The 5332-nt window shown below is 34.9% G+C and overlaps 2 non-coding genes across 2 annotated transcripts; both read left to right on the top strand.

Moving 5' to 3' along the window:
• The first annotated feature begins 30 nt into the window (after positions 1–30).
• Positions 31–192, top strand: LOC129228760 (U1 spliceosomal RNA). The gene has a single exon (XR_008580954.1). It is a non-coding gene; the product is annotated as a U1 spliceosomal RNA (small nuclear RNA).
• A 926-nt stretch (positions 193–1118) lies between these two features.
• Positions 1119–1279, top strand: LOC129228752 (U1 spliceosomal RNA). Its single transcript, XR_008580946.1, has one exon. It is a non-coding gene; the product is annotated as a U1 spliceosomal RNA (small nuclear RNA).
• Positions 1280–5332: the final 4053 nt, after the last annotated feature.

The raw sequence follows: 5332 nt of genomic DNA, 5'->3' as shown, positions 1-5332 counted from the left end.
AAATACAATTTGTCGAATTTTCCTCGATTCATACTTACTTGGCGTCGGGAATGCCTTGATCAAGGAGGGGGCTTCCCCGGCCGGAGGCCGTCCATTGCACTACGGGCGGCTGACGACTGCCACTTCCGCAAATTGCGGTTGGTTGGGGCGCGTAATTTTTGGGTGTCGGGACTGCGTTCGCGCTGCTCCCGGTTTAAAGTCAAAAGTAGAGAGTAAATAAGCGCACTAAGTCGTTCTGGTTCCTTGAGGATTCTGGCGCTCCTGTGGTGAACTTTTAAGATTTTTCTTCCCATTTTTACACAAAATGCGACAAGAGCAAGTCTAGATTTTTTTTTTTTTTTTTTTTTTTTCAATTTTTATTCAGCTCTCTTATAATGCACCAAAACGCTAGCTTTTTTAAGTCAAGATAAAGGAGAAATCGAACCAGTATACATTTAGAATAGACTTTGTCATCGACATTTGGTGATATTTATTTATCCCCTCCGCCCACCTTTTTCTCAAGTTGTGATTGACTCTTTTTCGAAGACTTCCATGATCATTTCGGATCACAACCTGCATTTCCCATCGTGGAAATTAATAATTAATGCGCCTCAGACAGATTCCCAAAAAATCATCACTCGGACGTAACTTTATTCCAGAATAATCATTTTTTGTTACTCTTTTTAAATTTAAAAGCAGTTTCTCACAACCCCAGCACTTCGCGTAAATGATGTTTTCTTAAATTTGTGCTCCCAATATTGATTTTTTGATCATCAGAAAGTTTAGCTTCCTTCAATTACGAGGTATAATAATTTCTATAACTCCGAAGTCATTTTCTCTCCTACGCAGGCGATGGATCACGACGTTTTGCGCCATCTATTGTCAAACTAGAAAATCTCCTCTTTGGAGTTTAATATAACTATTATGGTTGAAAAGAATTTTCGGCTAAGATTAATTTTATTTTTCGATCAGCAGAAACCAATGCCTTAAAAAATACTTGATATGGTGGTAATCATCATAATTCGTTTGAGTCTATCTTAAGCAAAGAACGACATCATGTCGACATAACTAATTATTATTTTGCCAGTTTGTTTTGAGACGAAAAATAATATTTATATAGGTTTGTGAATTCTCCAAGCATACTTACCTGGCACTGGGGATGCCTTGATCAACGAGGAGGCTCCCCCGAGCAGAGGCCCTTCATTGCACTTCGGAGGGTTGACGCTCGCCACATCCGCAAATTGCGGTTGCTTGGGGTGCGTAATTTTTGGTAGCTGGGACTGCGTTCGCGCTGTCCCTCATAATGAAAGATTAGACCTAGCAAGCGAAGTCGGGAAAACTTGGCATATCTCCTTTTTTTCTCATTGACCGAGTTTCAATTAGCGACTGTGTGGCGAAAGATTTGATTTCGGTGTACACTCAAGTGCTCATACTTGGGACACTTTTGAACTTACACCTTCAGAAGCATATTACTCATGTTTTCCATTTGAACGAAGTACAGTGAAACCCCGATTTTACGTTTCTCAAGGGACTATGTTAAAAAAATGTCAAATATGGGAAATGCATAGCAGCAAAATTAATGTGGGGCCCGATGGAAAAAACGTTGGATGTGGGAAAAGAGTAGTTTCGGGGTGACGTAAAATCAAGGCTTCACTGTATTCTATCTTTAGGATGAACCTTAATTCTTCACGATATGTCCCTTTAAAAATATGACAAAAAAAAATGTTCATTTGTTCCAAGTTCCTCCCACATCATCCTCCCTACCTTGGGACACTGAATATTTCGATCTCACTGTATGTTTTGGGTACATAGATAATTTTTAGGGACACCAACTATCATTTTAAAGAAGTTTATTTCACAAAAAGGAACATTAGATAGAAATATTATAATCTTGGAAACGTTCAAAGATTTCAGAATGTATACTTGCCCCAGAAAATATTGAATGTCTCCTCAGCCTTCTTAATTATTTTTTTGAATGTAATGTTTCCGCGTTCCCCTCTGTATTTGGAAGCATAAAAATTAATAAGCAATGTAATAAAATTCAATTTTTATTTTTTGTAAAATCATTTTATCTATTACTGGCATAGGTGAGGATAAATATTCTACGAGTGCAATGATTGTGAATAAATTTTATTCTTGCTCCGGACAAGCCTTCATTCAAAATTTTCATTATGATTACTATTAATATTGCTGTTGTAAGGTAACTAATTTTGTAACAATGGTGTTTTTTTTTCAATCATTTCATGGGGAAATTACATGAAATTTACTGTTTTCCATCCTAATCAAAATAACAATTTTATTTTAGAATTTTAATTTTTCAGCGCTAAGTTGTACCTTAAGATTAAGCAAATCATTTAGTGGAATCCCAAAGTCTCTAAGTGGTTCAGTTGCTGAGATATAAGCAAAAGCAGGCCTCAGATTATTCCGTGACAAACATGCCAAGTATAACAAAAGTGATTAAAAAAATATGTCAGATAGATTAATTAACGTGTTTTGGCAGTCATGTGTCAAATACTGGTTTTTAAACGAAGCTTAGAATATCTGAAAATGAAATTGCACTTAAGTGTTCTTTCACAGATTGGTCCACTCTTCCATTTATTAGACATATGTACATGAGTGCATGCTGCAATTATAGCATTAAATGCGCGAGAAATATTACTGAGTAAACGGAGCTGAACACTGAACTGAAGAAACATCGATCCGTGCGATATGAATTTAAACACTGGTTGTAGTCTTTAAGGTATTGATGTTGAATTTAACTGCAATGAAAAGTAAGAAAATTAATATCAACAATCATATTAATTGCGTGTAAGAACCGTTCTTCAATATTCAAATTCGTTTTTAAACACATTCACACAGGAAGAATAACTATCTGAATATTTATTACTAGGGGCTGACACAGGAAGAGCAAGCAGCTCAATTTGGATCGCTTTTGCGTTCTGAGCGCTCATTCGCCATATTAAATAGTATAGTCTAGTCCAGGATTTCTCAACGTTACAGAATAGTGTAGTACCTTAAAAATTGCAAATAAAAAAACTCAAATACGGATCACAAAATCAGTGTGTCATCTCACAGAACATATCTGCAGGAATATTTAGGAATGACTATCTCAGAATTTCAGAAAACGCATTACAAGCAAAACGATTACTCCTTGATGGAGGAATTTGTTACTATGATGGATAGGTTTCTTGCGGGACATTTTTCATTGGAAGAAAAAAGCAAAATTCTTACGTACAAGGGAAGAAAAGAAACCTAATACGATTTGTATTCCTTCATGTTATTATGTCGCTACATTGTTTTTTTTTTTTTTTTTTTTTTTTTTTTATTTCTCGGAATAATTCATTTTGAATTTTATTGCTACGCAAGATTTGAATTTCAAAATTATATGGTGTGTTTTATTTTCTTTCTTAAAACCTACCTTCAGCACTGATATTTTTAAACTGCTGAAACGTAACACCCAAGATTTCTAGAGAGTGAATTTTACTTAAATTTCATGCCAGCTATTTTCCTTTTCATTTAAAAAGAGATTAATTATGTGTGAGACACACTCAACATTTATGCAAAACAATACGTATCTATGACAGTATTTCCGCAAATGCTTTCATAAATGTATGAGATCATCTCTCTGAAATTTGCAAAATGAAATCACGTCTATAAAATCCAACGTTTAAAATCTGCCCAGAATTTGGCAAGTAAGAAATGAAATGAAGTATTGTTATGAATATTAAATGTTTAAAAGAAGTATTAAATTTTCCTTTTATAATTTCAATTTTAATGTTCAATGTGCATAAAAGTTGATCCAGGCGCAGTCTGCCCTTGGTACACACCCCTGGTTTATTATCGTATTACTCAAAATCACTTTTAAGTCAGCATTTTTGATAATTTTTCACTCTCTAAAATAAATATTCATCAATACATATATCATCAGCTACTAGAATTAAAGTATGAAATATTACATAATGCAGTGGCATCGCTGCAGCGGGGGGGGGGGGGGCGCCCCAGATGACACCTGTCTGAGGCTGAAACTCAAAGTGGAATTGCAAGTTTTTGAGAGAGAGAGAAAAAAAAGGATGCTAAAATGCATTTTTAAGACTACAAAATTGAAAATTTTCCGGACTCCGCACATTTCCCTCGCATTTCTGTTGATTTTCTTATCATTCATGCTGCCATCTAGTGGATAGATATATGAGTATCAATCAATAATAATTATAAAAAAAAGGTTGCAGAGTGGAGTGGACCGAAACATAACTTATTTTTTTTCGATGATGGGTAGTGCGGAAAAGGTGCCAGTAATTGAGCAAAGTGCACACAAAAAAATTATAATTTTGCTTCATTTCTTGATTTGCTGCATTTGAGTGGAAGCTTTGACCAAATGCTGTTTTTTGATGCTTCTAGCGAAAATTATTGAAAATAGTATGTTTCCATTTTCGATGATGTGTTAGACGGAAGAGGTGCCGTAGGTGGCAGTAAACTCCCATGAAAATTTTGAGGTGTGGGGTATAGTTCTTTCCTTTGCCACAAGTGCATAGAAGTTTTGGCAACTTTCTGTTTTTTTAACGTTTTCAATCAATGTTGTCAAATAGTTTTAAAAAAATTTCCGCCATATTTATCTGAAGTAACTATATAGTTTATTACTTGTGATGTATTTTTAGACGTGTGGTGTGTTATAAATTAACTACTGTGAAATGTGGATGCAACGGAAATGCAACATAAATATACCTTTCCTTAAATGCGTCTGAAATTTTTCTGAAGTTTTGAAGCACAAAGCGCAAGTCAATTTTTTCTTTTTTTGAATTTATAATTTGAACAATACCCAGATATGATTTGGTTGATAGATAATCTCTGCTGGCCTCAATAATTTCCATAGAGAGGTAATCTATCACTGTGTCCGAAACTGTTTCAGGATCCTCAAAAATATCCTCATCTTTCCCTACGTGATTATTTAAAACAGTTATTGTTATAAACAACAATTTTGGCAAAAATTTAGACGCATTTAAGGAAAGGTATAGTTTTGTTGCATTTCCATTGCATCCACTTTTTGCAGGTCATGACACTTCCTTCGTTTAAATATTATCTAAATGGGGAAAAGGGTGCACATGTGAGTGCGAGCATGTGGCACATGTGAGCATGGTATGTTTTACAAAGGTAAACGTCAAGCAAAAAATCTTAAAAAATTCTCATGTAATGGCAGTACCAGCCCTACTTCTTAACCAAACTTTCAGAACCAGGAGCCAGTTTATGTTCCTGTGGTGACAGCTTCCTTGTTTTAGCGGATGCTGATGTATCACTGCTTTCTTCGAGCAAAAACATATTTTAAACTACCTAATAAGCTAAATTTAATTATTACAAACCA

Source organism: Uloborus diversus, chromosome 8 (assembly GCF_026930045.1).
Source record: "Uloborus diversus isolate 005 chromosome 8, Udiv.v.3.1, whole genome shotgun sequence".
Lineage (NCBI taxonomy): Eukaryota > Metazoa > Arthropoda > Arachnida > Araneae > Uloboridae > Uloborus > Uloborus diversus.
Note: the sequence above shows the minus strand (reverse complement) of the source record. Positions and strands in the feature narration are given on the sequence as shown.